Source organism: Haemaphysalis longicornis, unplaced genomic scaffold (genome assembly GCF_048455015.1).
Source record: "Haemaphysalis longicornis isolate Haplotype H1 unplaced genomic scaffold, Haemaphysalis longicornis Haplotype H1 scaffold_8, whole genome shotgun sequence".
Classification (NCBI taxonomy): domain Eukaryota; kingdom Metazoa; phylum Arthropoda; class Arachnida; order Ixodida; family Ixodidae; genus Haemaphysalis; species Haemaphysalis longicornis.
Window position 1 is genome coordinate 44,018,401 of NW_027526445.1, and position 25,188 is coordinate 44,043,588.

Sequence of the window (25,188 nt, forward strand, 5' to 3'; positions counted from 1 at the left end):
CCCCTCGCGGGGAGATGGGCCAAATTTTTCCTACTGTTTCTTTAATTCGACAGTAGCAGCGGAGAGTGGAGGTTTGGGATGGCGTACCCACCGACACAGCCACAGACTATTTGCAGATTATTGCGCATATGGGTGGCGTACTAACAGTCATCGCTTTTCATTTCCATCCGGCCCTGACAGCACCATGCAAAGCCACACAAGTATACGGGCCCGATGAGGACGCCAAGAAATGTGCGGCGAGCACCGAAGGGCACGTGCCACTGCGACAACCCTTTCGGTGGACGCCGTTACTCCATGCGGCTCTCTCGCCTCGAACAACCACTCTCTCCCATGGGTGTGCCCAAAGTGAGAGCACATAATACTTTCATGGTCGGACTTCCCAAGGGCACTGCGAGAATTAATTTATCTGAGGGCTTACGCTGGCCCTTAGGAATGCGCAGGACTTGTCTAGCGTAGCCCCGGATCGTCCTAACTACGTATTTTCGCACTTCTAAGCAGAAGCACCAGCCCCCCCCCCCTGCTTTCAGAGGAAAAAATGGAAAAAAATGTTTGCCTGGGAATCTAAGCCACTCCTTTACTGGTAGAAACTTCACCTTGTCTAGGGTATACATTTAATACGGCCCACACAGCCAACCGCGGTTTCTCGTTTTGTTCTTGAGCCTTTCGTGGCACTTGAGTCATTAAAAAAAAAATGTGTGACGGAACAAAAGGCAACATGCTGTGGGATACTGAAAGCAGCGGCTCAAGCCGTGCTACACACTCGAGTGGTATTGAGAGTGACTGAGTATCAGTTGTAAGCGGCGAGTTCAATCTCTGTGGATACTACTGTAAAAAAAACATTATTCCTTACGCCTGTCTCATTTAGCTCCTGCTGCGAAAAGTGTGTGTGTGTGTATGTGCGGGGGGAGGGGGTCATTTTAGATTTTTAGAATATAGCACCCCCCTCACTTTGGGCATTGCGGTCTTGGAAAAAAAGGGGTGCTTAGAATCGAGTAAATACGACACTTGCTTCGAGCTGACCCTTCATCAGGGCTACCAGATTTTGAAAGACATATTTTGTTCAGCCTCTGGTTGACAGTAGCGTTATCAAACGCCTAACGTTTTTTCTGGTAATCCATGGCAGGCAGTGCCTTACGAGAAGCATGTAAGGTTAAAGAGAGCCTATAGAAGGGGACCCTTGTCTGTGTTTCCAGCGTGTTTCCAATGCCACGGCCGCTGGATGAGAGCGCGTGCAGCGCTGCTTTCAAATTTATCCACCGGCCGTGACTGGACATTGACATGACAGAACTTCCAGTTCAAGCGCTGAGAGACGCTAAGTGGCCGATTCAACCACGGCGGCTGGACAAGCACATGTTCATCTCAACGGGCACAAACAGCCATTCTCCACTTTCTGTTATGTGCAGTGGACTGTCTGTGACCGGCTTTCAAGCCGTAATATAAACAAACAGAAGAAAATAAGATTGTACAAACTCCGGTATAAAGCATTCGTTCCAGAGGCTCACCTCCGCACAGACACCTTATCGCATGTTCACCTTGAAGGCGTATTAAAATGTCTTTTACCAAATGAAAAGCAAGCTTTCGGCAAAGAAATACGTCGACCATCTACAGCTGACATTAATAACACACCTGCATGCGAGTCAGATGTTTTTTTTTTTTTTTTTTCAAGACGTACTTGCCCGCTTTCGTGTGGACGCACACAAACGCTCCATGTTCAACCCTCGGCCCCGTGCCAAGAAGCCGAACCTCCCAACGCGACGGCTGCCTGACACTGCAACCAAACCTCCCCCTTGTATACAGAACACATTATCGCCGGGTTCAGCGCCAAGCAGTGTGTTTCAATAGAATCCGAGAGAGCGGGGCGAACGAGGCGTTCTCGGGGAACAGCATGCGCATATCTGATGCGGCTGGCGGAGGGGCGCGCGCGCTCAGTTCTCGGAACCGGGCCTCCGAAAGAATTGCGGGGACGGCCAGCAGCACTACATCATCCACACTACTGCGCCCACAGTCTCCGGCCGACCCGGCAACCGACCGACAAAGCGAGCGAACGAGCCCCGCCAGCCGGGAGCGACGCTTTCAATGTGTGGGCGTCTGGCTTGGTGGTAGCGGACCATCGAGCAGCCATCCACCGCGAGACGCCGCTTCTGGCGGCTGATGAACGCCGCTTTCTGTGTGCGGCACACATTCACGCCGTGGAACCTTATCGCGGCGAGCGTCACTCCCGTCTGCACGACCGACTTCGGAGAACGCCGCGGAGTGTAGCAAGTTGCAAACTTGAGTATTCAGCCCGGGAAAGTCGGAGGGGTTGCATTGTAAACGAAACTTGAGCCAGACAGAAGTGGAGACGCGCCACTACACGCCGACAGGACGGCCTAGCACCTCGAAACAAGTCTGGAACCGAAACCGCACTCACACGTAGAAACGCACGGTAGTGCGAAAAAAAACAAAAAAAAAACGTGAAGGGTAGTTACTCGTGCTAGCTGGTGTGGTGTCACGCTACATTAGCCACGGGATGGTGGTAGCCCCTCCGTTCATGATCATCATCATCATCATCGTCATCGTGACGAATTTTCTGTTTAGGTGATTCCAGACGTTTTCATTGTTGCTGGCTCCTTACGGTGGTGCTAGTATTCGCTAAATTAGTTCACTTCTCCTGCCAATTTTTGAGTAAAAGTGCAAAAAACAATGGCTGATCAGTTCGCCGACTTCGTTACATCCACGTTAACAGTCGCGACGCCTTCGTTACATGAATGTCGCAAACACATGGGCTTCCATAAGTGTGGTAACGGGGAATTGAAAAACTTCGTTAAATCCAGGAATTCGTTACATAGAAGTTCGTTACATCCAGGTTTAGGTGTAGTAACACGTGCAAGAACATTGCCTCCGTACGATACCCTACCCTGCTCTCTCTCTATCTGTTTCTCTCTCCCTCTCTCTCAGTCACAGCAAAGCTTCAGTAAAGTTGGGAAATCTCTCCCAGACCATCACGCATGCACTTGAGGCTTTTCCATCTCACCGAACGCTCTCGTTTTTAGTTTCCAAAATGTAAAGTCGACGTGTACGCCAAAAAAAAAAAAAAAGCTATGGCTCACGCTCCACATTCCAGGGAACTCAGGAAATATACGAGGCCGAAACGACCTGTAGATAAGAAAAAAGACAAATTTTACAATAGGTGCATACGCATAGCGTGACACCAGAAACAGCTTTGGGGTTACGTACTGCAAGCGTTCCCAAAACTCGGGGCTGGAATGTACCCGCGGCGCACTGCGAACGAACCGCCCCCCAAAACACAGCGGGGAACCCGGTCACGCCCCGTCGAACACTGGCGAATCTGCTTGGCTTCGCGGAAAAGGCAGGAGGAATACCAGGGAAGGTGGCCCGCACGTCTGGGCCGCGCAGACACATTTCCAAGGGAAATCAGGGATTCGCTGACGCGAGACGGCAAGAATATACGGGTGTGCGGTTTTCCTTTTTGTTGTTCAAGTGAGCCAACGAAAAAAGGCAGGGTTCAGAATTCCGTTCGAAAGGAACGCGAAATTCACACAAAAACATCTAACGGGGGAACACAAGGAAACCCCCGGGGGCGTTCAAGGAGGAGACGCGCATCTGGTGTAGAGAAAGACCTGGGGAGAATTCGGGATAAGGGGAAGGAGATTGACCGCCGCATTGAGAAAGCGAAATCGGTCGATCACTGGCTGCTGAGAAAACTGGAAGACAAGAGAACCAAGAGGTTCAGGTTGCACCGCGGACCCTCAACATGAAGCGACTGTTGTCGCACGACGCATATATATTGGAACCGTAGCGAGAAGACAACGCCAATGCGACACGGTGTTCCGTTCCCAGATACCCGGACATTTCCGGTGCGATGCAAAACGTTAATTTAGACTCGTTAAGCTGACGTTCCTCACCCGTAAAGCGACGTAAGAGACATCAAAGCACCCTCCAGCACCTGCTCTGTGAATATGTGCTCGATTCAGCGCCCAAAGAGTGTCCCTCGCAGTGTCTTCGGGACTGCCGCTTTCCGTGGATATTCAGCTAAAAGACGTTTTTGGACCTTGGGCTTGTCCCCAAACGTGCTTCACGGGCTACAAAAGCTCTGATGGAGTACCTGCAACACACAGGTCTACACCAGTCTCTGTGAAACAACTCGCCGTTTCTGGTTCTTGAACAGCATCGCCATCATCTTCATCACGTCATCAACTAGCGTAGCAAGTTAGGCATTTTAGCCCGGCTAACATCGCCAGACTTCCTTAAAGATCTCTCTCTCTCTCTCTCTCTCTCTCTCTCTCTCTCTCTCTCTCTCTCTCTCTCTCTCTCTCTCTCTCTCTCTCTCTCTCTCTCTCTCAAAACCACCATTATTTACAAAGAGAACATTATTTCGTTTTGCTCAATCGTTTTCTTCCCCCCCCCCCCCCCGTTTTTTTTTAGGAATTCCGTGAAGCACCGCGCCTACCAGATCTGTCCCCTTCATCTTTCCTATCAACATATTCCCCTTACTTGAAGCCACTACTACAGACTCCGCGCGCTCTTCCATCCAAGCACTTCTGGTTAGAAGTTCCGAGAACATATACCCGCAAGACAAAAAAGAAAAAAAGAAAAGAGGAAACCTTCAAAGGGAGAAATCAAATGTCCCTCATCGATTCAGACTGCCGCCAGACCCATACCTTGCAGCAGGCGTCGTTTCTTAAGGAGAAACGGCTCGAACCCCGTGTTACCGCTCCCTGACATGTAATCGCGCGGTCGCTTGCCCGCAGCGGTAGCTACCCTTTTATATAGCTTCGGTGTAGTCGACGTACAGGGGCGCTACCACCCCACGGCGTCACCGTCCCGTGGTCGTCGGCCCATTTGAATATTACGGCTCCGAGAACACCACGGGGAGAGGCGGGGAAAATCACGCTTCGCGGCACGCAAGTGAAGTTTCGGGGCACGAGCGCTGTTCGCGCGTAAACGACGAAGTGTGGAGGGCGGGTGGGCGGAACAAGAGAAAAAAGAATAAAAGAAAGGAGAAAAAAAAAAAAAAACCGTCGCCCGAGTGAAAATGAAAGTCGTGAACGCCACAAGCTGAATCTGCACGCAACTTTCCATCGAGTCAAGTCCCGCAGCAAAAGTGCTGGGGGCGAGGGTATAGAAGAACCATGAATTTGCTCGTAAAACTCAACAAAAAGAGCTTCAGAATTATAACAATAGCAAAAGAGATTAAAAAAAAAACTGGAAATACTTGAAAGAATCTACGTTACAATGCGGACGTGTGTTCTCTGCCCATATTTATCACATTTACTGTTTTTTTCTTTCTCTCTTTCGCCCTCTATATTTTGATTTTTTTTCCGGACCTAAGTTTGGCTGAATATTGTGTAACTGGAGACCAACCGCGCGAGCTTTTCGAACCACCGTCCCCGCCCGTTCTAGTTTTTCGGTTCAGCACTTCGAATTCCGGCTCTTTCCGTGAGGGACAGGTGACGCACGAAAGGGTGTTTAGCGACAAGCACGCACGAAGGCGCTCCAGTCCCCAAAAAAGCACGAAAAGAAAGACCAAATTGCGCAATTTCGTCGTCTTCCCCCGTTCCAGCGAAAGGATGTGATAGTCACATCGCGAACGGCCTAAGTTTAGTCCGAAATGACAATTTCAATGAAACGAGTAGAAGTTTTAACCGTCATCCAATTACAGCGCGAGACGCATGGTTTGCAAAATGCAATCAGCTTTTTTTTTTCACTTTTTGTTTTACAATTACAAAGTAATTTGTCGCCCATGGTAATGGCTGTAGTGGAGATGAAAATTAAAAAAAAAAAAAGGACTAACGGGGGTGATTTGAGGTTCTAACGCGCCAATGACGTGTGAGGACGGCATTAAGCGCGCTTTTCGCGGTATTTCCTGGCTTCCGCTTGCGATGAACGTTTCCCCCTGCTTTTAAACACTAAAATATGCAAATAAATATTTTTGTTTTGTAGCTTTTACGGGTGTCTTTACGGGGACATTTTTGTTCCGCTCATTTCCAAACTTTATTTTTCTTGAATTTCTTGTTTTTATAACGTGAGAATCAAAACGTTCATTTAATTTCAGCCCTTCAAAGGGCTTCCTTCAACCTACACCACCCCAAACTCGTCATTGAAAGCACTCTTTAATGCCACTGTTGATGAAAAGCACGGGATAACTGCCCCTTTAAAATCCACCTAAGGCAAAAATTTTAAAAGATGCCGTCCACGTAGCTGAGAGGAAAAATGCTACACTAAAATCTACTAGCGCTGTCTAACGGTCAACAATTCGACGTTGCGAGCCCGCAATTTCCCGGTAACCGTCACACCAAGCCGGGCAAATGCTCGCACCGCTAACCCTAACGACCGTCGTAACTTACGCCCCACTCACTTCTCTAACGGTTACTAACGACCACAAGCAGAAGAAGTGCGGGCTGACAAACGGTCCACTCTCGCTAAGTGAGAAGGAATTCCCTGACCCGCGCTCGGAAAAACGAGGGCTTCAAACGGTAAAGCAAGAAAGGAGAGAAGGAAAACAACAACAACAAAAAAGACTCAATGTGGATATAACGCAACGCAGACGCGAATAAAATCTAGATCCCACCACAAAGCCATGAAGCACTTCGCGTCTTAAGTGCATCCGAGTCGCGACCGCGCTAAGCAGAATACGCTAAACACGCCGACGAATGGCGGCGGCGAGAGCAGCAGACGATCAGAAAAACAGCCGAGTTTTATTTTCTTCTCGTCTGCAGCACAGCCATGGGAAGCAGACGACGGAAACGACGACCGAAGCACACGCTACGCATCAACGAGATTAACCGCCGCTTCAACTCCCTTTTGTGTAGAGTACGGAAAACGGCAGGAAGGCGCGAAGCCGTTTGTTTTCTCCCGCGCTAAATGTGCGAGTTAAGCCTTGCTATTGTTTGTTTGTTTTTTGTTTTTTTTTTTTTTCGCAAGGGAGGCCTCGCGCGTTGGCCCGGCAAGTTGTTTATCCTGGTGATTCAACGGCAGCAGCAGAAAACGGGAGCCGATAAAGCATGATTAGGGCGCGCGTTGCGAGGCTAGATCAGTAATTGTGCAGGGACGGCTTTCCAATGATTGTATTTATTCGTATAAGCGTCGTTGGGACGTATATATTTTGTTATATGTACGTAACAAACGGGTCTGGGACGTAACGACTCCAAGACACAGGCGCACGTTATCAAATTTTGCACGACCGTTTTCCGTCCTGAAAACGATAAGAATACGTGTTCTTTTTTTTTCTTTTTGCGAAAAAGTGAGACGTGATTTCACAATGCTGACCTCAAAATATCGTGCGAAAGTAGCCCACAATCCTTATTATACGGCGTTTTTCAGTATATAATCACTGCTTTGCGGTTATAAAACCGAGACGTCAGCTGCGCAAGAGGGTAACATGTAACAAGACGGTCATCTACAAGCAAGCTTCTTCTAAGCCGACCACTCCGGTGGGTCTTCGTCCAGTCCGAAAAGCAGCGCCAAGACCGTTACGCCACCGTGAGCACAAAACGGCGTTCAATGACTTGGCCTTACCTCCCAGAGTACGTGGACAGTGTACAGCGAATGTCGCAGACTTATCGAAGGTGCACATCGATGAAGAAAAAGTCCCCTCGCTCGGCTCGATTCTCGAGACAGGCGATTCGCGGGAAAAAAGGAAGACGTATACGGATTAGATAGAAGGGTCATCAATATCCGGTGAAAGAAGCGCGCAGCCGAGGCAGTTCGTGGTAATAGATACACGACGGTTCGGCAAAGGGAGAGATCCGGAGAAGCAACGGAACCCATAGCGGAACGGAATGAACCGACGATGTCCAGGGTTGTGTCTGCGACTTGTGATGAAGACTGGAAGAGGTACTTTCAGCCCGATTACGTCTACCCGCCGGCTGTGTCCGGATGCGCAGAGTATAACAAGATTGGCGATTACGCTAGTAAGGTTGTCGATCGCATAATGGCGAAATGGGATAGACGTTGATATGCTACTTGTTTCGTGTGTACATACACGGCCGAAGGGGTACTCAAGGAAAGGCCAGTACCCCCTGCATTGCAGAAAGTGTTAGAGAAATGAAGCCTTTTTTTATTATTATGGCGCCATTTTGCCACGGGGCATAGGTCATTTTTACACGTGCCCCGTTGCCAAGGTGTTCTCCGAATAAGGAAATCGCCACACCCCGACTGTGCAAAAGGTTCTTTTTTCAGCGTACTCTCGCCCGATTATTATTATTATTATTATTATTATTATTAATTTCATCCTCGGTGAGTCTGGCACGAATGCGTCCGAGAAGACCCAGAATTTTTCAACTTCCGATGGCAAACAATGTATACGCGTAAACAAACGGCATGGTATACAGCTTTCATCGCCTTACGAAGCAGTATGATTAGACGTCTAAAGCAATGAGAACTGGAACGCTACAGCCGCTACCGCTGCAAAGAAAATGCAGTGTTTAGGGTGCCGTCCGATGACATTCGAACATTTAATACTGTGAGGCGGCGAGGAGACAGAGAGCGCCTGTGGATCCGCGTTAGTTTGCTGGTACCAAGGCTAGTGGTTGGGGCCGGGCTCTTGCCTCCTGTATTAATTTTCATATTTTGTTACCTCATAATTTTCATGGCTCGTATAATTATTCGTCTGTTTTAAATTATTGCTTTCGTTTCGTCACGTTATGCTAGGTTAGGTTACGTTACGTTAGGTGAGGTTACGTCGATGGACGTGCTTTTGCGGAGGAGCGCTTGTAGCAGCCTCGCACGGCACTGTGGCCACAGCCTAAAGAAAACCCTCGTAGCAGGCAAGTTAACTTGCATAAACAAACAAATACATTATCGTAATAAACTACGCACTTTAAAATGTCAAATAATGGCACCATGACAAATAATAAATTCTTTAAAATATTTAAATTAAACAACTAGTTAAAGTATTATTAAGCAGAAAAAAGCCCGCCCGCCCGCATCTTCCCACGGGGGGAACACGAGTAAATGCGTCGCATAGGGGTGATTGCATTGCGCGAACGTTGCGTAATTGGGTAGTTTGTGGTTAACGTTTGGATGTAAGGAGGGTATCGTCTTTATTATTCTGATTGTTGATTTTGGGACACAGGAAGGACAGGTGAGGGTATTGTGATCATTATTATATTTGAGCGCAGGTGACTGAATTCCGAGCGGCCGCTCCGCCGCTTATATTGGCCCCGAGGACATACCGTGGCGCCACCTACGAGTGACGTCACTTGTAGGACGCCGAATCGTGTTGTCGTCTGCTACAACACATTTCCCGTACGTATGCGGACGCGTGTTTTTTTGTTGTGGCCACCGTCTCGCCCGCTCCTTGTGGATTTGATGCAAATTACCAAAAAAGTTGTCTGTAAACCAAATAATTCGGGCAAGCAATCAGCGACTTGCTTGTTCCCGGCGACACCGCCACGTTTAGGTAGTTGCCACCATCGCGACCCACAGCTCTTACATACGAAGCCAGCTAACGCCAAGGACGATGCAATTGATGCCGAGAAAAGTACGCTGTCGCCCACTTATGATCTCACCGCGCGAACTGCTCGTATTGCCTGGTAAATGAATGACGCGGGAACGGTGATCAGATTGCTTCGCCGCACATGCTTAAAAGTATTGTTATGGTCTGCAGTTTGGCTTAATCAGTGCCTATTTCCCCTACGATGTTTTCATAGTCATGCCCGGATTTGATTAACGATCACTGCCGTAGTCTGTACTCTGCACGGCTGATGTTTACTTTTCGCGACTTGTCCGCAATGTATGAATGGTATGAACGCGTGTTTTTACCGCCTTCGAGCGGGTTCGGACAAGGCTATATTTAGTTTTCTTTAGGTGCTCGGCGTGGTAATTTATAATTGCAGCGTGTTTTGTATGTTTACAGTAAGCCGGCATTTCTCAAGCATCAATTTCGAAACCCACGACTTCTCACACAAGGCGAGGCTGCGTACGAGGCGAAACACGTCGTTAATGATTTCGGGTAATGGGGATATTTAGAATAGGAGAACCGAGCGTTGGGGGCCCCCAAGAAGTTAGAAAAACCCAAACGCAACACGCGCGTGCGCGACGGGAGGGCCTTCGCCAACAGCTCGCAGCCGGCGTCGGATGCACGTAATCGGATGTTGGGAACTTTAGGCTTGGCGTCGCAGCAGATATTTCATCGCCGTTAGAGTTGCGAGTGACAGTCTCTAACAGAACGTTTCACCGCGCTGGGAACTCTGTAAGCGCGGTGATTTCCGTTGAAGCGATCGACGATCAAGATACCCGCACGGCCTCGGTCGATTCTTGCGCGCAAGCATAGCCATCCTTCGGCCGCTCGCCGCCAAGAAGGTTAAAAAAAAATTTTTTTTAACCTCCTTGCTCGCCGCACCGTGCGTGAACGTGCCGGCGCTGCCGGGACCGACCTCCGCGGCTGGTCGGCGTAAATAGCGGCAGATATTTGAGCATCGCTTTGAAAACCACAGGCGATGACACTACCTATCAGAATTTTTCATCACACTAACATCCACTTTCACCAATCTGGAACTTCTTTTCCACGACTTGTGTGATTTTAAAAAGCGACGACAAGTTGTTGCTGCCGCGACCTGCGTCGGTTCGAGCCGCACCGTCGGCTGTGCGGGCAGGCACGGCGGGTGCGTTGGCTTCTGCGAGCAGTAAACGCTTCACGATTTCCTGCTTTATAAATTTCTTGCAAACAAGGGTAATCTAGAAACTTCACTCGGCGATCGTCGTAGTCCACATTGTTGATCGGGGAAACAAGCCGCTGCTTACGCTTCGGTCGCATGCGTAAATACACCACCACGCTCATGGTGTTTGCGGATAATCTACCACAGTTGATACGGTTATAAAGTCCCCATGAGGTCGAACTGCGCTTGACGCACTGAGAATTAACTTCAAATGAAGGAAATTAACACGAAAATACTTTTAGAACGCGCTCCCTAAGCGAAGTGTCCCGCGCTGCAAGCCAACTACGCAGCAAGATAGGAACGGTGATCCATCCTACAAGTGACGTCAAAACGATCGCAGCGCCGGCCTCTCCAGTGGTGGGCCTCGCGGCCAATACACTGCGCGCGCTGTCGCGGGAGAGGTGCATGGGGGAGAGACGCGCATGCGCACACTTCCGTATACAAGCGCGAGCCCTTTCCACCCCCCCCCCCCCCCCCGCGCTGTTATCACGCAGCTGGCATGCAGCTAGCACGCCGCTATCACGTGTACACCTGCCGCAGTTGCTGATGAGCGCGACGGAGCGCACAGGCTAACTACTGCCCGCTAACCTCCCGCACCGCCCCAGCTGCTGTTGAGAGCGACGAGGCGCACGGGGCAGTTACGACGCATGCGCGCGCAGACGCGCTCCTGCCGCACCGCCGCAGCTGTTGTTGAGAGCGAGGAGGGTACGGGGGAGAGACGCGCACCTGCGAAGGGAGCATGGGGACGGCGCCGACAACATAGACGAGTGACATCGCGAGCCTAAGAAATGCTCCGCATTTAAAAGTGGCGCTGCTGTCGTCGTTTAGTTTGGACAGGAAGGTAGTCTGCATCGTTGTAACCTTACAGCTTCTAAATTGGAAAATGGAACGCAGCCAGTCATTGGCCAACTGCCGGGCCACGCTGTACACGTTCCGTCGGCAACACTCAATCTAGTTCGCCCTAGCAACACAGCAACACCGTGCAACTGGCAACGCAGGCATGCCACCATTTCGGCTTGGAGCTCTAGTGTCAAACAAAAACCTTTCCGAGCAGGTATACCTAGTGAGTGCAATAATAATAACGTGCTTTCTAGGTTCGGCAACGGCAAAATAATGTAGAATGTGTCTCTAGCCGCGCCAGCGCTCGCTTAACTTGCTGAACATGCACCCGGCCACCGGCGAATGTGGCCTGCTTGCCTCTAAGGGGACTCGCTGTCGACATCTGCTGTAGATATCACGCTCAAGCCTCTCCTCAGAGTGGTGCGAATTGATCTTTCGCCTTTTACTAAAGATCACCGTGGGGAGGGGCTGCTCAATGGGCTTTTACGTAATTTTTGAATGGCCCTGGCCGTTTGGCCGGGGCCTCCTAATGAAGTCCAAAATCAGAACAGAATTTCCGCAGTCTGCCCATGCAGATGCGTTTCGGGGAACTGGTGCGCAAAGGCATCCTGGAGCCATCTGTTAGTTCCGGTGCTGGTGACCCTTTAACCCATACATACTAATATAAACCAGAGGGAACTCTGGCGCCACTGTCTCGACGCGCCGCGCTTCAGCACGTGCTCCGTAATGTAAAGGGCAGGCAGGCTACACTTGTCCTTGGCATAGCTCATGAATACACTGGAAAGTTGCCTCTGGCGGGAAAAAAACTCCCACCTCCCCTCGCGGGAACCGCTGTGTAGATGCGACGCATAGGCGGAGCGGCGAAGGGACCGCGTTTTATAGCGCGCATAACGTTGAGGGGACTGCGTAAGCCGGTCCCAGCCGATGACGACGTTGGCGTACTTGTAAAGCGGCGCGGACTCAAGGTGTTTGAGCCAAGCGTGGATGTTGCTTCGCCGGAGAACGGCACACCGGTTATATGCGCAGCGCGCCCGAAGGAGAGGAAACCGCGGAAGAGAGAGTACTGCACATGCGGCGGCCCCAGCGCGTCTGCCGCGGCTATGACGCAACACAATCCAACACAATCCAATCCAAGCCAATCGAATCCAATCCAATGCCCCTCGCTATGGTGGCTCGCGAGAGAGAGTTCGCTATCGGAGAAGAGATGGGGTGAGCGGCGGAGAGCGCAGCTGGCGCGGCGAGGAGAATGGGGGAGGGGCGGACAACGCCGACGACGACGACGCCGGAGGGACAAGGCGAGTGAATCAGATGCTCTGCATCTAAAAGCAACAATACTACTGCTGAAAAATATTCACATTTATTTTGTTATAAAATTGAAGCTCCCAAAACATTTATTTGTCAGGGATTCTTTAAAGCTTCGTGCAAGGTTAACAAGAAAAAGATGTTCCTCTATTTTGTTGATTTTGCCTTCGAAACAAAAAAGAAGCTTTCTGGCTAGCCAAGCCAAGTATGCGAGGAACGTCGCTAACTGCAATGAAAGAGCCCACGACGGCCTGCGATTGCAGCGCCAGATTTACGCCGTTAACCTGCCACTTTCCTGGTGGAGGCGAAAGTAAAAAAAATGGCTGCGGCTTACCTCGGCTAACCTTGGATATGCAAAGCAAAACCGTCGCTTAGTCTAGTTGAGTCTCGGTTTCGATTGGTTAATCTTTGATGTCGCAGTGTTGCCGACCACGGCTCAACGCCGTTCGGTCCCGCGCAACGCTCACAGGAGGCCAGCCTCGCTTTCACTCGCGGCGAACGCGGTTTTCCTCTTCGCCTGGCGAATATGAATCACGTAGCCCCAGACGACCCAGTGGCGCACGCGTGGGAGGCGGCGGGGTTGGTCGGCTGCCGATCAGCTGAGCGCCCGCGAATGCGCGGCGCTCAGCTGATCAGTTGAGCAGAACGACTGAAAACGGGGCCTTGTGCGCAGGAAGCGGGCCAGGAGAATCACGCGATGCGCTTCAAGGGGTTTGTCGGAGGAGGTGTGTCTGAGGTCAAATGGTGAATTTGCGCATGAGCGGCGAAACCGCTGGGCGAAAGTAGTAATGCTTTGTTTAAAAAAAAATGCAGCAGCTTCGCGCTCGTGGCGCGAAGACTGGGCAAACAGCGGAGTTGGCGGACCCACCTAGCTTATTCTTGATTCGGTAAGTTTATGCCGGCTTACGCTTGGAGGCACGGGCATGTTTTCTGCGTGGTGTGGTCGTGTTAGACCACCAAAGAACAATGAACACTCGGTGATTAAAGTATGTATGTACAATGTACGCGTGACCACCGGCTTTGCACTTGTGGGGAGTGCCTTGGCACGACACCTTCTGGCCTAGAGGGTGTTGCCCAGAGCCCCACGCCGCGAGCTCCCTTCCCTTGCCCTCCTCGCCTGCCGTGCGGCTACCGGGCCGCAAGACTTGGAGACGTCGGCGCCCGAGAGATGGCGCTGGCGGACACGGGGCAGCGGGCGGCGAGGTGAGGGAGCTGGCACTGGTGAAGAGGAACCGCGCGCGGGGACAGAGACTCGGGACGCTGGGGTTTTTGGCTGGTGTGTGCGTGTGTATGCCCGGAGGGGCGACAGCGACGTGGAAGATGTAAGTAAAGAGTTCTTTCACGCAACCGCAGTGTGCCTCATTCCTTGGCATGCCGTAGAGAGCAGGTCCACACACTGAAGATTCAAGAGTATCGGAGGGCGCAGCGGGACAAGCGCTTGCTCAAAATTTTTCGAGCTCGTTCTGCGCCCACCGTTCGGCTCGGGTGGTCTGTAGTCTCGGCCGCTCGTTTAGACGTTCATTAACATTACCGCTTCTCCGTTTCCTGGCTTCGTCCATTTTGGCATTATTTCTTCTCTTTGCAGCGTCAAAATTGCACCACTCGACTCAACAAGCAATGGAGCGAGCCACCCCGCGACGAGTTTTCAAAGCCGTGCTTATATCAGTTGTATCGCGGCTCCGACAGGTGGCGACACGAGTCCCGCCCTAGCATGGCGAGGCCAAGCTACGGTGCCGGCACGCGCGATGACGTCATGGCTCGGCTAGATTTTCCTGAGCACGTTCGGCGGCCCAACCACCATTTATCGCTGTTAAAACGCCCGGGCGTCAATGGTTCGGTGCACGTTAAAGATCCCCAGGTGAGAGTGTAAAGTTGGGCTTGTTGGTGATGCATTCTTGTAGGCAAAGCGCGAGGCAGACACAGTCCTCGTCCCATCCCTTGTCTCGTCCTGTGCCTGCAGGCCTCGCGCTTTGCCTACAAGTATCCCCAGGTGGTCAACATTATTGCGGAAGAGCCCTCACTACGGCGCGTCTCATAGCTCATCTGTCACTCAGGCGCGTAAAACACCCAAAATCTAAATCAATCCGTCTGACCAGCAAGTGGGTGCGCGTGTTCGTGTTGTTTCACGCATTATCTCTCTGTCGGCGTGACGGCTCGTCGTTTTAGTAGCTGGTCCAGAGGATGTCCCCGATGTCCAAAACGAACGAGTAGATGGCACTACGAGATTTTCACATGAGACGGAATGACGCGGCCGGGGAGGCATTCCAGAGATCGTGCGTGTGTCATGCATGATCTCCGCTTGGAGCTGCCGCCGTCTAAACAGCGTGCTGGCCAAGAGGACAGTCCTCAGTTGATCAGCAGCGAAACGTGGTGGAGAGAGCGAGTGTACGCTGGCTCGAAAACTGGAGGCAAGGCAACGACGCGTGGCGGCAACGAAAGACTATACAGCCTTGTGCAGAAGCGACAAGCGGAAGAACTAACGGATATCAAGCGCCTGATGCACGGGGGTCAGTTCGGTGACGTCGGGAAAATAGTCCAAGGGCCGGTGTATGAGGACCGCGTGGTCACGGCCTTTCCGCGCGACCTTTTCGGCGAGAAACCGACGTCCTCTGAAAACGTTCAAGTGAAAACGACAGTAATGCCCCGCTTTACGTTGATTCCCACCTAGGTGGGATATGCCTTCGCTCTTTTTTTCGAATGTGCGCTAAAAGGAGCCCACTAAAACCTTAAGATGAGTTGAAGACCCCTCAAACCACGTCGTACCAAAGCGTCGTACCCAATACGAACACGTCCTGACATCGAAAAGATGTCGCCCGCTCGGCCCACCAGGAACGCAATGACGAAAGTGCACACGGACGAATTTAAAAAGTACGTTACAACCTGGATCTTCACAGCTGGGTGAAACACTCGTTCACTGCGACACATTCCTAACGCGACAATGGAACCTCACACGAGCCCCGGTTCGAAGACGACTGCATCGAAAGGGAGCGCCGACGATGCTCTGGATTGGAAAGAAAATCGAACGGACAAATGATCGCCCACACGCACGGGGCTGTCGGTGAACGACCACGCGTGCGCGCTCTTCCGCTGATTACCCCGTAATTACCGACGGGCCAACCGTCGATGCGCCCTTTCTTCTCGTCCCGTTCCCGTTTGCACGTTCGCTGCTCGCGCTGCCCTGCAGGAGATCATCAGACGGTCCGTGCATCGGGACGACTACATTAGCGACGGAAGTTGCGCTGCGCGCCGGTTCTTAACGGTCTTCGATTCCCCTGTGGTCCCTCGATCTCTCGCTATTAGGCTGTAGCGATACCCTCGAACCCGTGTCGAAACTAATTGCAGACAGGTCGTGCCCTCTAGGTCACTGCTTACGTTTCCGTCGAACTAACAGCACCGTATGCGTGTGCACCTTGTACCTATAGGGTTACACCAGTGCGACACGGAAAATTTCAATCGACAGTGGAGTCGATGGCCCCTTGTAACTCTTCACGGAGGGGCAGTCATTGGGTCAACGGACCGGCCATTTGGAGTCGATGGCCGTTGAAACTCCCGAGTGAGATTCAGCCATTGGCTCATTAATGGACATGTCGCTCGGCAGTCTTTTTGTGCACCATGTAAAGAGTGCCACTGGCATGCTTTAAGGGCTTCGAAACGCGTGTTAGCGCTGGTGTTAAACGAACGAAAATGTGTAGTGCGCCCTGCCTCGGCCGCAGTTTTGGTTCTTTTTTCTTCTTGCTATGCATACGCTTATTTCCTTGCTATTCGACTCGTACACAGGACAACACCCTTGTCTATAACACAGGTTTCGTACCTATATAGCCTTATCTTGCCTCGAACGAAAAGCATTTGAAGAAAACTATTGCGTCATTCTGAAGTCTTAACCATATATATTGATATCGTTTTTTGTGACAAGTTTGAGTCTGCAGTTTTGAGAGGTAACTAGTTGAAGTTGAACTCCGTGTTATAGACAAGGGTGTTGCGCACTGTACTGAAATACACACCTATTGGAACTTGTAAAAGCAAGTAAGGTCGTGGTAATGTTGGCAACCAGGTGGCTGCTCCCGCTTGCCTTGTATACACCGGGCCGTGGACCGAGCCCAGCTGGTGGCTGCCATGTAGTTCAAATTGATTGATTGATTGATTGATTGATTGATTGATTGATTGATTGATTGATTGATTGATTGATTGATTGTGTTGCATGCCCCGAGATCGAACTGTCATTGCCGCTATGACTATATATATATATAGCCCCAAAACTACTTCCCCTAATTCCTGCTTGTGGCATCCCTTGTACAAGGAATGCACACTGTGAAAGCATTCATCCAGTGTCCAAGCCACCGTACAATCATTCCCCGCACAATTAACGGGTAGGTCTAATGGCCCGCGTGCTACGGCCCGGAACTGGCCAAGGCGACGAGGAGTTCGATCAAACGGGCTCGACCAACGGCCACTTGTGGTTACGGACGTTGGATGCCCCGCGTCGTCCTCTCCGTGCCGTCGTCACGGAACACGCATGCAGGTGGTAAATACAGCCGGCGGGTATCGATTTGCGATTACGGTGCATCGCGGGTCGTCAAACCGAATCCAGGGCGGGCGCGGTTCCTCGATTTGTGCACACGTGAACGGATAAATGAGCGCCTGGTCGATGAAATGAAGTCCCCTACTGACTGGCCGGGTCAGGTTTCCTGATTTTTCTTATTTTGAGATTTTTCGAAATTATGTTCCACCTTGTGTCTCCACTTACGCTATCACAACTATTAAAGGAGTTACTTGCACCAGTTACGCATTTTTGTGGAAATACAGGGCGTTACACGGTCCCGACTGCGGCGGTACCCGGCAAAGAATGCTACGCATTAAAAAAAACGGGAGAGGGAAAGGGTGCAAGCGAAAGAGGTGAACTCGCAAAAAGAAACTCTTCCATGGATAAACAGATAACGGAAACCAAGAGGATGCGATAGGCGGTTCAGCTGATTTATACGACCTCCTGCCGGGTCTTTCTACGCGCACCGTACACTACGTATACAGGCGACACAGGGTGGGCGTGACACGAGCCCGACGCATACACGTGACGAACGCCCTCGCACGGCGGGTCGTAACCTCGAACCCGTTATTCAATCGCCTGATGGTAGAGGACGCGTCGGTGCGCCAAACACGCCAGGGTCCCGCGGGGTAAAGGCCCTTCTTTCTCTACATTTCCTTCAATTTCTTTTTTTTTTTTCGGCAAGCCAGATCTGATGCGCGCGCTCGTAGAGCAAAAAAGAAAGAGAAGTTTGAGAGGTGGGGGGGGGGGGGGGGAGAGGCTTAAAATATTGCTCAAAGGGACAACCAACCTGTCTTTGCGCAGTAATGCTCTCTAACCACAAAAAAAAAAAAAAAAAAAAACGCGTAACTTCGAACACCTCGAAACGAAACGGTTTTCCTGATAGGGGCTTAGAACGTTTGAAAGCGGAATTTTGACGTCAAGCGGCTTTAAGCATGCTATTAAACAGAATGCTGGCAACCACGACACTGAACCGCACGGGAACATGCTTTCTCTGTACGTGACTTGAAAAGGGTTTCTTTTTTTTTAGAAACTTGTTCCCAGCTGAAACAATAATACTGTCACGTAGACAAAGAGGACGCAGCTGCCTTAAATAAAAAACAAGTTTATTGGAGCGAACTTGTGCTCCCCTAACAACTCAAAGAATACACAGGCGGCGAAGCAGCAGACAACAAAAGTGACGTGCGTAGGCGAATCTCGGCGAATCGAATGCCGCGGCGACGGCTCCGCGGATATTTATCTTTGGGCGCGAGTGTTTCTGGAACCGTCGAATTACACCCATAACAAAGAAGATTATTCCAGGCTGTTCACGTTAGTTCGGAACGCTCTCCCTATCACTTGCGGCATAGACAGAAAGAATGGAACAGGCGCTTCCCTTGGCACACAGATAACACAGACAGGCGCAGCCCGGCGGTAAAAGCAAAATAAATAAACCCAATGCATGGTTCGCGGCAATACAATGGACGCTTTCCTATTCCTTTGCGCGCTTTTTGCGATTCCGCATTGAAACCGAAACGGAGCTGTTTGCATATATATACGTACGGTAGCGTCACTCTTAGGCAGCACTTGATTTGATTGATTGATTGATTGATTGATTGATTGATTGATTGATTGATTGATTGATTGATTGATTGATTGATTGATTGATTGATTGATTGATTGTAGGGTTTAACGCGCCGACGCAACGCAGGCGATGAGGCGCGCCGTAGTGGAGGGCTCCGGGTTAATTTCGACCACCTGGGGATCTTTAACGTGCGCCGAAATCTCGTACACACGGGCGTTTTTGCTTTTCGCCTCCATCAGAAAAGCGGCCGCCGCGGCCGGGCATCGAACCCGCGACCTTAGGCAGCACTTGGCGCCAGCTTTCAGACAGCGGAAAGCGTAGTGCCGAATAAAAGCTGTTTCGGCCAATTTATTTAGAAATTCCTTGTGGTTACCCCGCTAAACAAAACGCTTACTTTCACCTGCGCTATGCACTCCACAAAAAGCGGTTGGCTCTGCCGTGCATGTCCCTTTAAAATACTCTAGTAGAGTTTGTGCGAACGCCAACTGGGTGAATATATGCGTCCTATTGTCGTGCACGCATCGAACGAGATGGGCATCGGATGAGATGCTCCGAGATACAGGCAGAGATACGGCGAGAGCTCCGTTTGTGGTTTCGCTGAAGGCCATTTTAATTTTAGGCACAGATCGTAAATGAAGCCGCTCGAGTAATAAAAGTTGAAGCGACTGCTCATAAGAATTATGCCGGAAGGAGATGAGGCAAAACCAACCTATGTGGTGTTGGGTGAGGGCAGGACCGCGGGAAGACCACACTCGCCCACCGGACCACACTCGCCCACCGACTCGGTGGGCGAGTGTGAAAGGCGCGGAGGAGAGGGGACGGGGACAGGGCGAGAGTGTGGAATGTTAGGGAAGAGGGGGAGGATAACGGTGGCGATGCAAGGGCAACGGGTGAGGAATGTAGGAGGCGCGGGAGCGGGAATGTAGGAGGAGCGGGAGGGGAAGTGGAGGATGGGAGGACAAGGGAGAGGTGGAGGAGGGTGAGGAATGTAGGAGGCAACAAACAAACGAACATTTATTGAAAGGGATGGCTCAAGGCCGCATGGGGAAGGGGAGGGAGGGAAGATGAAGATCTCAATAGTGTCCCAACATGGAGGAGTCCAGAACGAACCGCCAAAGTGCGGATAACGTCTGTTTGATGCGGCCCTTCGTACGGATCCACCAGTCCTCGTAAGCGAGTACCCAGGCAGGCCGATGTGTCCCTGAATGTGTAGCTGAATATAGCTGAATATGGGGGAGGCAAGGTGCGGATGGCAGGAGGGTCAGGAAGAAAGGGAAGTGAGAGAGGGGAATAGGTGTAGAGCGCGATTGACGTTTGCAGCGAAGCAAGAGGATACGCGATACTGCTACAGCGTCGGGCAGCGAAACAAGAACCCGATACTGTGCACCAGTGGTGGCCACTTTGTGTGGAGATTTCGTTCCACCGCATTTTTGCAAGCTACACCACATTCAAACAAAAAATCACGCCATATCCATAGAATGAATGATGATAAGTGGGGCGAAGCTCGAGAGGGGGAGATCATCGGTAACCGTAACTCTCCCGTGAAAGTTCGCCCATTACATCATTAAGAAAGACGTAAGGCTGTGTGCGTACATTGTACAAATCAACTTTGATTTTCCGAGTCAATGCTCCCAGGTCCAGACCTGGTGAAAGACCCCGTGCCATCGAGGACTACCCCGCACCTCCACCACAATTTGTCACGTAGGATGGGACACAACGGTAAAGAAAGAACTTTTATTTAGGGCGAACTTGTGCCCGAACAAGACGAGAGGAAACGAGCAAAGGTCCTTGCGTCTCGTTCGATCTCCGAGAACGACTGGCTGCGTTCGTGGCGTGATCTCTTGCGTGATCTCCCCCTCGCAGTGCACGTGCGCTCGCGCCTCCGTTGGCGAACACAGACAAGCTCGCGCTCCCGGTGCCGAGTTTGCGCTGCCGGTTGCAGCCGGTTCTTGCGCGTGCAACGCGGCCCACTTTGCGACATCTCCGAAAGCATGCGGCGGTCACGTACCACCAGACACAAGGGATGGACAGACCCATGACTTAAGGAGCTTCGCCCCTAAAAAGCAGAGACCAGACCAGGTCCCGTAACGCCGCCACGTCTAAAATAGCGGCGTTTCATTAGGCTAGTGCATTGGCGGTCACGTATGTTCTGTTTTCTGGACCGGTAGCTTATATACTTAGCCGAGCACGGCATGGCACAGCACGGAATACTAAGCTGATCTAATCCCTTCGCGTGCAAAAACGCGCTTTGATATGGCGTGGGATCCCCAGGGGGTCGAAGTTATTCCGTATTGCACTACTCCACGGGTCAACTTTGGAGCGTAAAAGCCTCACAAGTCTTTTTTTTTTTTCATTATTATTCTCGAAATCACATATCGCGTGAGCGACAAGCCCGCTGATAACGCAGCGGTAGACACACCATGGCCAAACAGATTAAGACACCTGCGGGGAGACGACCATGCCGGAAATGGACCAACCGGGGTTGCTTCCCTCACTTCCGGTTCTGCGCGAGCGTCTTCGCGATAGCCCGCATCCACCAAGCTCGACTACACCGCGGTCGCGACACGACATGTCCATTAGAGGGCCCGTGTCAACCGCGGACTACGCAGCTCGACCTGCTCTGGCCAGCGGCCTCGCAGAACGGTGGGCTTCTTGGTGTCCGTGTACAACAGCTTGGCATTTTCACCTTTTTTTTCTTTTTTGCCGCGTGCACCGCAATATAAGGAAGGCAGACCTCGGGGACCCATTCGCCGGGCCCACAATCGGTTCACCCTAAGCGGAAAAATGTTGTCACGCAGAAGTCCGAAATTACAACTTCTTCAGTAGCGATTTCTCCGGAAAATGATTTTTCGTCTCTTCAAGGACGCAAGAAACTAACAATTAAATAAAGGAGGCCACTACTTCAAGACGAAAGTCTCTTTCGAATACCACCGCTGGCATGCCCTAACCGGGCCTTAGACTCAAGTTACAACCGCCACACCTCGAACCCCGCGAGTTTGAAAAATAAAGAGGTGGCCATTGGAATCGATAAAATACGGTACTTTAGAAAGTGACGTCACGACTGTGCGGTAGCGACTGTTGTCCCGGTTGGGGCCCGCGGAAAGGTGTGGGAATTTCGGGCGACAAATGTCTGTAATAAGCCTGGTTATAACGATGTGCACGCAGACTGACTTCGTTGTTGTAAGCGGTATACTGTGTTAAAAGCGGCGATGATTTGTTCACTCTCCAATGCCATTGGGGCTCTACAAAACTTCCAGGAGAGCGAGAATTCGAATAAAAACGACTTTATAACAACGAGGCTTTACTAAACTTGGATGCGCTACTTGCATAAAAAAGGTCTGCGGAGACATCGGTGGTATGCAAGGACTCTGGTCACGTCAGTAACTGCTGCCAAATTACTCGTCCATAATATGGCTGTGCAATGCACCTAACTAAAACGCAAGACAACCTGTTGTTCTCATTCGTTTTATGCTGCCCAGATCTGGAGAGAGCGAAATTTTAGTTTTTAACTGAGCTATGCAATCACAACCACAGCCGCGGGAACCAAAGTCAGCACAGTTAAATTTGCAACTAATAAATGCCACTTACAAACACACCACAAACGGGATGCACCAGAGTAAAGATGGGGGCAGGCGTGTTTGGGATAATTCTTTCACCACTTCTCGATTGCGCTTAATAAAGCAAGCAAAGAATAAACAAACAAACAATAAACAACGCCGCCATGAATGAGCACATGCCGCAATATTTAGCACGCCAACTTAACACATAAACGACGAATGACACGTGAGCGCGGAAGCGTGCAATGCGTGACGCTTGTCGCTACGAGGCACCTGCAGCATAAAATCAAAAAGCCGTATACGCCATGAAACCGAGTCGGAGTTAACAATGTTATGTGCTTTTAATGACGTACGGCCCGGAAAGTGAGATTGGTACAGGTCGAAAAGCTTCATAGTTGGCGCCGGTGCCCGAGCGTATATCATGAGCCGTGAGCGACATGGAAAAGCAAAAGCTTATCAAAGCGGCCTCATTTTATTGTTCCCTAAAGTTCAGAGACCCTGCCTCCTGGGCAAAACACAAGCGACGTTTCGGGGTGTATATATAATATCAAACTCGGTTCCCCCTTTTTACGACTAACAGCGACGTCGTAATTACTCACGTATACATATACATATACATCGGCCCGCATCGTGTGCAGGCGAGTCCGCACATACGTTTAATGTCTTCGCGAGACAGAAACAAAACAGAAACCGCAGAATCGGGAAGAAAAAAGCAACCACAAATCACGCGTGCGACGTTTAGTGGCTCCCTGTGCAGCGTACACACTGCTGTGGCGTGCGTGCGCGCAGCGGCTTTATTATTGAAGAGAAGGCTGACGAGACTGCAGCCGTATGACGGACGTGCTCGCCCACGGGCCCTCGTATAAACGAATCCACGGCTCAAGCCTCGTCAGTCATAAACGTTGCGGCTGCTCATTATAAGCGCCCCACACGGGGCAGAGCGGATTCAATTTATACCGGCAGTCGAGCGCGACTGCGGCCGTTTCGCGCTCAGGTCCCGTGAACTTTCTTCTCCAAAACAAAAGGAAGTAAGTTGGGAAGGGAGAGAGTTGCGTTGGCGGTTATCTCGCCATGTTTTTTTAAGAACGTAGGATAAAGCAGCGAAAAAAAAAAAAAAAGACCACGAAAGATGGCGTAGTGAGTCCTCGTCGCGGCTTCTTGGCTGTGACGCATCAGATGAAGCCGTAAAATCTCGGCTTCCGTCGGAGTCCAAAAGCCACGAAGCGCTTTTACGACCGCGCCCCCTTTTCGACGAGACGTGTGTAGTCACTGAGCGCCAGAGAATGAAGGCGGAGGCCGGTGGTTTCCGAGTTTCATGTCACTAACGTTCAGCCGCCATCGTTGGGTCGGGAGTCGTGACTGGGACGATCTTCCTTCCGGGTAATTAATCTCCCGACACAGGGTCCGGACCAACAATGCATGACAAAGATGTGGGTACGTCGACATCGCCGCGGACATGAGCGAGACGTCCAGGTTGAAACGAAAGTTAAACCGTTCGGAAAGTTACAACCTTTTTCCATGACGCAATGTTAACATGTATAAAGACGAGGAGGAAGCAGAAATTCCTAGGTGCCCTAAGTGCACGTAAGTCTGGCGAAATATAGGCGGTACTTAGTAACAACTTGTTCATTGCGAGATCTTATTTGCTTCTCTTTCTTGTCTTTGGTTTTTTTGTCTCTGGTCAGACACAATGCCCAGAAGAAAATGTCCACCCATGCGCGACAAAGGTAGACAGACGGCGCCGAGACCGGCCGTCTACTGCAGGAGCGCGGGAAAGTTCCCTGTACAGTTTTACGTCGAGATAATACACAAATTAAGAGAACTCCAAACGAACGGGCACACATCAACGATCGGCAACCTCCCACATAAGAATAAAAAAGTGCGCAGACAAAGAGCGAGCAATCCCGCCCGGAACTGTACTAAGCGCAAATGAACGAAAGTAACACAGCGAGAAGAAGACGGCGCGAATAAGACGATCGGATAATAATATAAAGTGATCCCGAAAGCAGGCGCACAATGAAACTCGTTATGCGGTTTCAGAAGCGCCAGGAATCCGCGGCCATAAATTCCTCTTTCTTCCGGCAGCGAGGCATTATGATACGCCCGCTCCTTCCTCTCTTTTTTCCTCTATGTGTTAGCTTTTGGGGCGCGTGTCTTCTTTCACGTATGGAAAAAGGCCGGATGGAGAAAGGAAGAAGATTGTAAGAAGGGGGAGAGGGCACGACCTTTCCAATGTGGTGCCTCCCGGGCCTCGGTTGTAAAGAGGATTATTATTTCGCAGTTGGACGGTAGAAGGAGAAAAGCGGGAGAAAATGAATAGAGAGCGAACGCGACGACTTCTCGAGAAAAACGTCGCCGACGAAGGAACCGGAGAAATATGGAGGACAAAAAAGAAAGAAGAGCAGGGGGGACAGAGAAATGCCTTGAGGGACTCCGAAAGAAAAGCAAGCACCGCTAGCTCATTGAAGACGCGACTTCTCCGTCCCCGACTTTCCGAGCTAAAACCGATTACGGTTTTCCGTGAATAGAACAAGGAAACTTCGCCGAAAGAACGGAAATGAATTGGAAATGTGCCCCGCAGGAACTCTATACGCAGTGACAATGGACCTGGCACGGCACATTTGCTCGCCCCCATTTCCTGTTTTCTTTGTTGCACGTGTCTAGCCCCTTTGTTAAAGGGCATGGAGCGGAGAACAGGTTGAACAGTATACGGCCAGAAGCTAT

At 50.8% G+C, this 25,188-nt stretch overlaps 1 protein-coding gene and 1 non-coding gene across 2 annotated transcripts in view; one reads left to right on the forward strand and one right to left on the reverse strand.

Moving 5' to 3' along the window:
* The window catches only part of LOC144149890 (inactive tyrosine-protein kinase 7-like), a 183,753-nt gene that overhangs the window by 52,013 nt on the left and 106,552 nt on the right, over positions 1 to 25,188 (reverse strand). The gene's annotated exons all lie outside the window — the stretch shown is intronic.
* LOC144150345 (U5 spliceosomal RNA) lies at positions 11,898 to 12,023 on the forward strand. Its single transcript, XR_013318502.1, has one exon. It is a non-coding gene; the product is annotated as a U5 spliceosomal RNA (small nuclear RNA).